This window comes from Dendropsophus ebraccatus, chromosome 10, assembly GCF_027789765.1.
Source record: "Dendropsophus ebraccatus isolate aDenEbr1 chromosome 10, aDenEbr1.pat, whole genome shotgun sequence".
Classification (NCBI taxonomy): domain Eukaryota; kingdom Metazoa; phylum Chordata; class Amphibia; order Anura; family Hylidae; genus Dendropsophus; species Dendropsophus ebraccatus.
The window spans coordinates 49,032,966-49,045,072 of record NC_091463.1 but is presented as its reverse complement, the minus strand read 5'-3'; the positions used below and the strand labels follow the sequence as shown (position 1 = coordinate 49,045,072).

At 45.9% G+C, this 12,107-nt stretch overlaps 1 protein-coding gene across 5 annotated transcripts in view; it reads left to right on the top strand.

The window, feature by feature from the left end:
* Positions 1-12,107, top strand: part of ARHGEF9 (Cdc42 guanine nucleotide exchange factor 9) — a 296,681-nt gene that overhangs the window by 276,692 nt on the left and 7,882 nt on the right. The gene's annotated exons all lie outside the window — the stretch shown is intronic.

The window sequence follows — 12,107 nt, the reverse complement described above, 5'->3', positions numbered from 1 at the left end:
TTACTTTGTCTAAATAAAACACAATCAATTAAAAATAGCCATTAGTAACAGGCCGCATCTATGTAATTCCCTAATGCATGCCCTGTCACCATGCCTCCTGTCATCCCCTATGAGGGATGTGGGCTATTGCATTAACTGTTTACATGGGATAGTGTTTCCCTCTGGTAATAAAAGGGTTTAAGTATTATTGTCTATGCAGCACTTTGCCGTGTAATGACACATGATGCGTAAAGAAAGTGGACTCTGCAGACAAACCGCAGGAGGTCCCTTGGAGTGTACACATGTGACAGGGTATTACTAGGAAGCGTGGCTGCTGCTTTTATTGCACAACTGGGATCTTCAGGAAAAGTCCTTTGGCTAAAGCTGCTTAGCGTTCTCCTGACTGCAGCTGTAATCTAAGCTACTTCTTATAGGCACAGAGTAATGAGATCTTTTGCAGCTACTGTACATCATCATTGTCCCACGCTTTCCTATATAGAGAGAGTTATTTATTATGTATGAATTGTTAATTATGCAATTTAAGGATGAAAATAACCTAGGGATTTCTGGCCCATAATTTTTTTCCAGAACAACAGATTTTATAAAATAACAAAATGCGATGTGAGATCTTTCCCATTGGGCTATGTATACACACAGTATTATGGTTCATTTTGAGCCAAACGGCAACCCACGGCTATGTGACCCAGATTCATCTTTCGGCCCTAAACCAAAACTGTCTGATTTTGCCCAGCCTCATCTTAACAAGGTTTAGTAAATTGAAGGTCAAGCTGTGATTGGTAGCAAAATCAGACAGTGTTGGTTTCAGGCCAATAAATCTGGGGCAGTATTTTGGACCGGCTGAACAAATGGACCGGAAAAAAAAGCACCATTTTCTCTGCCATCTTTTGTATTTGTCCATTTCTTTAGATGTTAGAGGTAAAAAATGGCATGGACCAAAAGCCTTTTATAAAAAAAAATATTTACTTCCACTGAATGGAAAAGCCACTGGTAATTCCTGAAAAGGAATGCTTCAAAAATACAAGGCTCAAGGACCAAATAACAAGAAAAATGGCAAAGATTTTCAGCCATTTTTAAATGAAATATGGCTATTTCTTTAAGTATGCACCAATGTTCCCCTGGACTCCTGCATGTCTTTCTTTACCTGACACCAATGATGATTACCTGTGACCTCCGCAAATAGCTACTAAGGTCAATCACTGGTTGCACTGGTGACATCAGTAAGAGTGACACTGACCATTGACCTGGTCCATTATTTAAGTAATGTACCCAGATAATGCAAAGTACTGTGTTCTGTGAATACAAAACATACCTGCCTCTGGGCCAGACCGCCATGGTGACATATTTGAGCCACAACTCAATGCAGAATAGCCAGACAGAAATTTAGGCTTCTTACCCCTCTTCTTAGTCTTATGCTTCTTAGTCCCTCTTTGTGCCCTCAAAGTAGAATTAGGTCCCTTTGTGCCCCCCCCACCTAGTATAGTTAAGCCCCAACTGTGTCCCCTCATAGTTAGCGAGGACTCTATTTGTGACTCCCCCGTATTGTTAGAAACCCCTCGAGGCCCCTCCATATTGCTAAACACTCTCTGTGTCTCAATCTACATCAAACTTTTTACTGTTAAGCACTCTCTGTTCCCCTCCATATTATTAGGCCCATCTGCCCTTTGTGTAGTATGCCTAGTATTAAGCCCCCTCGGTTCCTCTGCATAGTATTACCTGCAGACTGCTGCAGGTAACAAAGCGATGACTTTACTGTACCCTCCTCATCACTATACAAATGTACTATTCATTGCGTCCAGTAATGAGGCCCACTTTTAGCCCTTACATTATATCTACGTCCCTCTGTAAAGTTAGGACTCTCACTGGGCCCCTTAGTATTATTTTAACTCCATTTATGCCCCTTCCATATTGTTAGGCCCTCTATGTGCCTTCTTTATATTGTAACATATAGTATTAGGCCCACTCTCTGCCCCTATACAATATTAGGCCCCCTCTGTTCCCTTAGGCCTCTTTTATGCCCATACATACCCTTAGCCCTCTCCCCCATACAGTATTAAGCCTCCTCTGTAATATAAGGGTGAATTAAAAAAAAACAAAAAAACTCCACTTTACTGGTTCCAGTACCACATATTTATATCCACTGTCTGCTGCAGACCACTGCAGGTGGAGGGATGATGGTTTGTCCAGCCTAGCATGATGAAGTGAATCTCAATGGGCTTCATAAGGTAAAGATGTAATTAGCGGCCTAAAGGGCATGAACAACGCAGAGGGTTGAGTTGCAGCAGTTAAAGGAGACATCTTGAGAGCAGGGCAGGTGCATATTGAGGGGGCGGGAGCATATTGTGGGCTTTGCAGGCATTGTATGCTGGCGAAACCATGCCCGCATGCAATGTCCAATACCTGCCCTGTTGCCAAGACATCAGTAACTGCCGCAACATACTCCCACCCCCTACTGTATATCCGCAGAAGCATCAGCACAGGCGGGCAGATGGAGGAAGTGGAGCACTGGAGAGCAGAAAAGATAGGACCTTTTCTGCTCTCTGGATATCTGTAACGCCCGGAGTAGTGGATCCACTGGACCGGCACCAGCGATGGCACAAACCTCACCAGGGAGCGGAGTCTAAGGGGTCGCTGGTTTTCACCAGAGCCCGCCGCAAGGCGGGATGGACTTGCTGCGGCAGGCGACCCCCAGGTCGCTACCCCTGGCTTGGTTGCTGGTGTCGGCAGGCGAGGCGTGGCAGGAGATGGCACAGGCAATAGTCTGCAGATGAGAGAGCACGTGACAGGCTGGACACGGGAACAGGTGGAGTGACAGGGGAACAGGAACCAGGAACAGGGACTTGGGACCAGGTAACGGACAGGACTCAGGAACAGGGACTTGGGACCAGGTAACGGACAGGACACAGGAACAACAGGGAGCTGGGCCAAACGCTATGGGAAGCATGTAGAGGCTCCAACCCTAAGGACAGGGCATGCTGGGATTTATAGGGGAGTGATTGGGTGCAACTACCAATTAGGAGCGCACTGCCCCTTTAAATCTGAGACAGCCGGCGCGCGCGCGCCCTAGGAGGCGGGGACGCGCGCGCCGGCCGGCACAGCGGGAGACAGGAGCGTGGAGAGGTGAGGCGCCCCCCGGGGCCGAGGTGACAGCAGCGCCGGGTCCCCGACTATGGACACCGGCTGCTGCATAGGGCAGGTAGCGGTCGCGGCGGCGGCCCGGAACGCGGGACGCCGCCGCGGCCGTAACAGTACCCCCCCCCTTTGGCCTCCCCCTCTTTCTTGCCTGCAAATGGCACAGGAAGCCACAAAGTCTTTGACATCTTGGGATAGGCTGGGCCACCAGTAGTGGCGAGAGATCCGTTGGCCGGTCTTACGGACTCCCGGGTGCCCGGCCTCCAACGAGGAATGTCCCCAGTTCAAAATACCTCTTCGAAGCGCAGGGTGAACATGAGTCTTTCCGGGGGGTACTCTCTGAAGAGTGGAGGTGACGACTGGTACTAGGCGATCAGGCGGTATAACGTGGCAAGGGACCTTCTGTAAGTTCTTCCAGTGGTGAGAGGATACGACCTTAGTCTTGGGTACGGGGAGAGGGTACACCTCGGCAGAGAAGGCATCCGCCGAGTCTTGGTCTTCTGCCGGTAGGCCGGATAGAGGCTTGGCCGGGACAGGAAATGACATAATACACTTGGTCTGAGGTGACTTGAGACACTGGTGGGAACAGTCCTGACCCCAACTGAGAATCTCCCCGGTTCTCCAGTCCACCTGAGGGGCATGTTTTTGTAGCCACGGGAGTCCCAGGAGGACCGCGGGGGAAGAATGGGGCAGGACGTAGAAGGATATCTCTTCTTGATGTGAAGGACCCACCTGGAGGACTAAAGATGCGGTCTGGTAGTACACACGGTCGGTAAGAATTTCGCCTGTGACCGAGGAGATAGTCAGGGGCCTGGCTAGTCGGGTCACGGGTAGCCGCCATCTTTGGACCAATGTTGCCGCAATAAAACTGCCTGCTGACCCAGAATCGAGGAAGGCAGTAGTCTGATGATTTTGTCCTGAGGGAGTCCGGATGGAAACTGGCATAGACAGACTTGGAATGGTGGCATTCACACCTAGGGACACCTGTCCCACCGGACCTAGGTGCGAGCATTTTCCGGATGTTTGGGGACGTAGGGGACATCCCAGCCGGAAGTGATCGGAACCACCGCAATAGAGACAGAGATTCTGCTCCAGGCGCCGGATTCTTTCATCAGGCGTCAGGTGAGCCCGTTCCACCTGCATAGGAATCTCAGGAGAGGGTTGGGACATCGAAAGGTCAGGATTCTGGAAAACTGGCGCCAGCTGGGGATGGCGACGGGAACGGGTTAGTAAATGTTCATGCCGAACCTCCTCCTCCCTCTCCGAAAAACGAGTATCAACTCGGGTGGCCAGTAGAATGAGTTCGTTCAGGGAGGTAGGCAGGTCTCGGGCAGCGAGCACGTCTCTCACACGACTAGACAGGCCCTTCTTGAAGGTGGCCAATAGGGCGGCCTCGTTCCAGTCCAATTCGGCTGCCAGGGTGCGGAACTGGATGGCGTAGTCACCAAGAGAGGAGCTGCCTTGAGAGAGATTGAGGAGAGCAGTCTCGGCTGAAGAAGCACGGGCAGGTTCCTCAAAGACGGAGCGAAACTCAAATAGGAAGGCCCGGAGATTGGCAGCAACTGGATCATCACGGTCCCACAGTGGTGTGGCCCAGGCCAGAGCTCTACCTTCCAATAGGCTGATAATGAAAGCCACTTTAGAGCGCTCGGTGGAAAACTGACTACTCAAAAGTTCAATGTGCATGGTGCACTGAGTCAAGAATCCTCTGCACAACTTAGAGTCCCCAGAGTACTTGCTTGGGAGGGCCAGTCGGAGTGAAGAAGAAGCGTCAGGAGGTGGTGTGCGCTGGGCAGTAGTCTGCTGCTGTAAGGCGGCAGTGAGTTGCTGGATCTGCTGTGACTGTTTCTGGATTTGTTGCGCCTGCTGAGTGACCACTCTGGCGACGTCACGGAGATCGGGCACCTCGCCGGGATCCATGGTTGGAGCCTACTGTAACGCCCGGAGTAGTGGATCCACTGGACCGGCACCAGCGATGGCACAAACCTCACCAGGGAGCGGAGTCTAAGGGGTCGCTGGTTTTCACCAGAGCCCGCCGCAAGGCGGGATGGACTTGCTGCGGCAGGCGACCCCCAGGTCGCTACCCCTGGCTTGGTTGCTGGTGTCGGCAGGCGAGGCGTGGCAGGAGATGGCACAGGCAATAGTCTGCAGATGAGAGAGCACGTGACAGGCTGGACACGGGAACAGGTGGAGTGACAGGGGAACAGGAACCAGGAACAGGGACTTGGGACCAGGTAACGGACAGGACTCAGGAACAGGGACTTGGGACCAGGTAACGGACAGGACACAGGAACAACAGGGAGCTGGGCCAAACGCTATGGGAAGCATGTAGAGGCTCCAACCCTAAGGACAGGGCATGCTGGGATTTATAGGGGAGTGATTGGGTGCAACTACCAATTAGGAGCGCACTGCCCCTTTAAATCTGAGACAGCCGGCGCGCGCGCGCCCTAGGAGGCGGGGACGCGCGCGCCGGCCGGCACAGCGGGAGACAGGAGCGTGGAGAGGTGAGGCGCCCCCCGGGGCCGAGGTGACAGCAGCGCCGGGTCCCCGACTATGGACACCGGCTGCTGCATAGGGCAGGTAGCGGTCGCGGCGGCGGCCCGGAACGCGGGACGCCGCCGCGGCCGTAACAATATCCCCTTTGAGTTGTATACACCAATACCACTGTTTTCCCCTGAGCAGTCTGGTGGCTGTCCCCTTGTGTGACCACACTGGTCTTACATATGCCAGCCGTATAACTGCACAGGTCAATACATAGACATCGGGGCACACCGTAGAATCCTCCAGTCCTCTGGTGGGACAGTCCGCTACTGTTTGCAGCATGTCCATTGGGTCTCTATATAGGAATGCTTACAATATGTAAACTGATCATTGAGCACGGTCCACATTCTGCATAGTCTGTATCCTCCATTCCCAAGTTAGGTAGGTCTATTTCACGTCCCTCAATTTTTTAAATGCTTAATTTCCTCATTAGTAAAAGTTGACATCTGCAATCAATATACAATATCCAGCAGCATCTTGTCGCCTTTGATCTAGTGAGGTATCTGTAAGATGGTTAACTTCTGCTATTCCCTGAGCACTGTACACTCACCCTGCCTTTGTAGCAATGCTTTGTATTGAAGCTGGGTGTAAGGGAGAATCCCAGTGGTTCAAGCTGCATTTTCTCTTCGTTTTGTATCCATGATGTGTTCTCAGACACTCAAACAGCTTGCAATATTTATTAGGGAGAAATGCTTGGGCAGCTGCTCAATGCATGAAAACAGGAGGCACGTGGCACTCACATGTTCAGAAGCGAGGAACTTGGCAGTACGGATTGTATCAAATGAAACTTTAATTTCCCCCTGAGTAAAAAACAGGCGTCACTTGCAGAAGGTTTTTCCTCTTTCTATTCTAAGAGGATGCCCCATTTCTGCTCCCTGGAAGCATCAGCTCTCTGTGTTAAATTAATACCTTTATTCCTGCATTATAAAATTATATAGTTACATGTTACACAAGGTACTGTTATATAAGAGCTTACCAGGTTTTCCCACTGGGTCGCACTTCTATTTTGAACTGTGCAGTTGGCCATACACCTTCCATAGCTGCCAGCTAAATGTTTATTCGGCTATCAGCTTTCTCTCCTAAACATTCGAATCGACAGAGGAGGAGTGAGCTGCAGCCAGACTCTCTAGCTGTGACCTGTCGCTTTAGGGGCCTTGTTCACACTGAGTAAAAGCGTCGGAGTTACGATGTGGAGCTCTTCTCCATGGAATCCCGCCTGCCTCAGTGTCCCACAGTGTCTCTATAGGAGGGCTTGCGCGCCTCGGCTCCCGCCACTCTCCACGCAAAGAATTGACATGTCTGTGATAGAGAATTGACATGTCATTGATAGAAATGGAGGCTCGTGAGCCCTCCCATAGAGACATTGTGGAATACTGAGGCAGAAAGGATTCTCCACTGCGGAATTCCGCCATTTTTTCTCAATGTGAACGTACTGTAAGATCCAACATGCCCAAACCTTCTCCCCTCCAACATAATCTTCTGGAAAAATTCTTGAGGTCTCCATATACTTAAAACAGTCGATTGGTTCTATCAATATTGGTGGGTTCAACTATTGTCTAAAGTCTATGGGGAATTTTAGAGTACACAGAGATTACAAAGTTTACCCCCTGCCACATAAGGATCACTAATTCCCTTCACCTGTATAATTATTAGTATTATTTCATTAAGGGCTAATACACATGGTTAACAGATCTGTGTTGCATGGGTTTGTAATTCAGCAGAGATTGCTTGCTCTGGGTCTATACTGTACCTTTATATGCCTACAATTATAGACAAAGGCACACTTAGGTCTAATAAACTGGGTACCAACAATTTGTATGGACTATGGGTTGCTGCCTTCCAGGGTTGGTGAGGTATATGTTAATGTCAAAATGACATACTATGTGTATAGTGCTTATGTTTTTCCATTTCAGTATTGACTTACATTGCTTTTGCAATTGCCATCATACGTAAACACTTATTAATAATGAGCAACACACTTGGGGCAGGAACAGTTGTGCTCATATGAATGCCTGTATAAAGTGCCACAATGGAGACAATGCATTGTGCCGGCGTTTTACATATTTATTCTTTATTCGCTCTAAGCAAAGAAAGCAGATAATTAATATCTCATTGTATATTCACCTCTCACTATTTAGCCTTTATGTTTCTTCTTCCCTTGTGACTCCATCAGTAAGGATACTGTCCTCTAGCATATGAAATGATACCAGAGCACACAAAGTAACAAAAACATTTCTTTATAACTAACTGAGATATTATTAAAGCTACCTACTGTGCTTTGTCTAGCATTCCCTTTAATACATCCAGAATGGGTACATTACGTTATATGCGGGTATACAGGATGGTGTCATGTACTTTGTAATCACTTTAAGCCATTAAGCTTTCCTTGAGGATTTCTTGATTTTAATCTTTACTCAATTTGCCTCTCAGAAAGAACCCTAATTTGACTTCCCTTTCAAGTAAGAGTAATTGAGACGACAATGACCTTTTAGTGCAAAAGGATTTTATAGCTAGAGTCCTGCCAATTGCCAGAAGGTCTGCAAGACATCATTGCTCAATCCTATATCTTCAATTCTCTATCATCAAAAGTTTCACACTGTCAAGAACTTAGGACACACATTCGACCAGCTAAGATTAGTTTTTCACAGTTTAACAGTAAAATAAACCAATGGATTAATCTTTTGCAAAGATGGTTGATACCTGGAGCTGTTTAATAGATCTTTAAATAGAATCTAAATCTTTTACAGAACCCAAGTTTCTGGTGCCATTTCCAAACTTTTTTTTTTTTTTTTTAAGCAATTAAAAAAAAGGCAAATCAGTTCAGATTTACATTGCATTTCAATGCTGGGGATTATAACTCCTGTGCGTTCCTTTACACACATAAATTCTCCAATATTAAAAGTTTAAAGCATAGCTATCATTTCAGGTAAATCTTTAGAATAAGCTGTTGTGTGTGTCTTTGTAATTTACTGTATATTTTTAGAGAAAAAGGCTCTTTCACCACTCATGAGACAGTCTCTTCTGTCCTCCTATTTACCTGTATTAACTCTCAATTTACTGCTGAAATCCCCCTAAGAGACAAGATGGATTATCATCTATCAAAGAAACATAGAAGCTTGTTGGGAGAAAAATACCACTGGGTCCATCTAGTCTGCCCTTTTAGTATTTACCTTCTTATTATCTTAGGATAGATATATGTTTATCCCAGGCAGGTTTATATCTGGTTATTGTAGATTTATCAACCACATCTATAATATTTTCTCCTGTTGTTTCTCATCCCCCCCAACTAACCTCTCACTGTGTCCTCTTGTCCTTGAGTTAATTTTTTTAAACACTTCCCTCCTGAACCTTAATTAGTCCTTTAACATATTTAAAGGTTTTCAATCTTGTACCCCCTTTCCCTTCTTTCCTCCAGACTATTCTGATTTAAATTGTAAGGGTAGCTTCACACGTACCGGATTTGCAGCGGATTTCACTCTGCGAATTTGCAGCGAAATCCACTGCAAATCCTGGTAGTGTGAAGTTTAATGGGTATTTAACCCAGCCCCTTTAACCCCTCGCTGCTCGAAGCATACATTACCTACTTGGCACCGTGGCTGCACGTGAGGCTCCTGGCTCCCGTCGGTCCCCATCAGCCAATCAGTCCTGCCGTGAGGTCTTCAGAATTGGACTTAGTATTTCAGGTGTGGTCCTACTAGACCTCGATACAGCGGGATCACAATCTCTCTCTTCTTACTTGGTTATACCTGTAGCTATACAGCCCAGTATACTATTATATATACAGCCCAGCATACAATTAGCTTTTCCTACTGCCTGGCTGCACTGGTGATTCATTTTAAGTCAGAAATCACTATCCCTAAATCCTTTTCTAAAGTCTTCTGAAACCAACACAGAATTGCCGATATAATTCTCGGATTCCTTCTCCTTGGAAACATTGAACTGCAGTTTTTATTGTTTTGACCACCTATCTAGTAAAACTAAATCATTTTCCATATTACTGACCCCTCCAGAAATATCAACCCTATGACACTTTCTTGTAATTGGCAAACAGACAAACCTTACCTGCCAAACCTTCTCCTACGTCACTTACTAACATATTAAAAAGAACAGCACCCAGAACGGACCCTTGTGGAACACCACTAGTAACCAGTCTCTGCTCAGAATAAAGAGATGCAGCATACTCTACTAAACTGTTTTACTATCTCAACTCAATGCTGAATTAGCAGTATTGCAGCTCATTTGACTGTGAGAAACTTGCAGTGTGAAATCCGCAAATGCGGTACATGAGAAGCCACCCTTAATGAGTTATATGATGTATGCCGGATTAAGTGGATATAGGCTTGAGGGAAGGCTTTATGCCTGTTCGTGGTACTGCCCTTCACAATGGCCGCAATGTCCCACTCCCAAACTATATGTAAAATAGGGCTGCACCTGGCTGTACTGCTCCCAGCAGATGGTGAATTTGGATGGCTCAAGTGGTAAAGTCTAGGAAACAAGGGGTCTCAGATCAAGGCCAGATTCCCATAATATATGGCCCATAAGATGACTGAATATCACAGACTGAATTCTACAGGACTCCCTGTAATTTCTTATGATACAATGAGCTCTGGAACAGTTAAATACTACGCTGTTGAAGTGACACAGCCGCCTCTGTTCAGCAGCATACAGCTGTAGCTGTTTGGGAGCTCACTGTATCATAATAAATTTGGTGCAGGGAGTCCTGTTAGAGGCAAAGGGTTCTGTGATATACAGCTTATGGACTATGTATTACAGGTGTGTGAATCTGGCCTAACCGCTCGATAACACTAAAAAATGCCTTGGCTGATGAAACATGGTACATAAAATATAATAAATAATTTTCAGATGTAGTTGCCTGATAATACAGCATCGACACTTAAATGTGTATACAGGAAGCCTTTGTCTATCTTCCCCCCGTGTTGCATACACTTCAGTAGCTCGGTGTAGCAGGATAAATTAGTAAGACTATTGACTGTATTGTCTAATAGTTGATGCTGCTTTTCGGTGAGTGCAGGGTTTCTGAACAAATGCGGACAATGCGCCAGACAGAGAAAGATGTGTCTGAGAAGCAGAGAATTAAATTCATTTACAAGTGACTGAAGCCTACACAAAATGAAGTTGCCTATAGGCAGTCAATAGCTGTTCACCAAGTGTGTGTTTTTTCATGTTTCCCCAGCTCTGAGCAGCCAAATGTGCACATTTTTTAAGAACAATTGAAAACATTGATTTATTTCTTATTTTTTCCTATAGGAAACATTAATGGGATATCTGGTGCTTATTCAAGTTAGGTTTGTGATGGATTCTGTTCACGGAGAGTCACTTAAAATATCTAATCAATAATAAAAATAAAATGATACAAGTGGTTACTATTTTAGGCTATGTTTAGGCCCCACAACATCTTTTTTTGGCCAATTTTTTTGGTAGCTGTTATTTTGTCCTCCAAAATTAAGGCCAAAGAGTATTGTAGGAGTAAAACAGAGTGACAGCTGTACACAATATTCTATGTGCGTTCTGACTAGTGATTTGTACAGTGGTAGAACTATTACTTTGTCATGTGCATCTATGCCCCCTGTGATGCCCGCCCCCCCCCCCCATGATCTTATTTGCCTTGGCAGCAGCTGTCTGACACTGGTTACTACAAGGTACCTGTCATGATGTTTCCTCACCCAATCAGTGTGCAGTCTCTCCTGCTATAGGAGGTTTGGATAACTATAGATAGGACCATGCTAGTTCGGTTCCATGCATTACACCTATCGGATCAGAATACGGCTCATACACGGAACTGACATGGCATGGTTGTATCCATAGTTACCCAAACTTCTAATGGCAGGTGTGACTGCACACCGATTGGGCGAGGAAACATCGTGACAGGTACCCTTTAACTTTGCTGTCTCCTAAAATAAGTAAATCCTTTTCTCTTTCAGCTTTACCTAGGCGTTTTCTATTTAGTAAAAAATCTAGGCATGGCTTTTCAATTTCCATGTGCACAACCTTATATTTATTAGTTTTTAACCTCATTGTGTCTTGATCCACTTGTAAAAGTTAAAGGGGTATTCTGGAATTTATTAATTTTGCATACAATGCTTATTAAAGTGTAAAAAAAAGCCTGAATGAGCTACATCAGGTTGTGCGGGAGTGCTTTTTATTTTCTTTTGTGCGACTTGACCAGCAATATATATATATATATATATATATATATATATATGTTCCACAATAAAGCAGGACAGCCAGATGGAAGCAGTGAAACTGGTGCCAGAAAGCTAAAGACGTAATAACAGTCCTCTTCACATATAACCAAAATTCCAAAGTTTCAGCGCTCTAGTGTCGTGGACAATCGGGCAATGGCGTTTTACAAAAAAATGCAAAAAAAAAATACAGCAACGTATCTGCTCCCTCTCAGAGCCTTTCTCAGAAGGGGG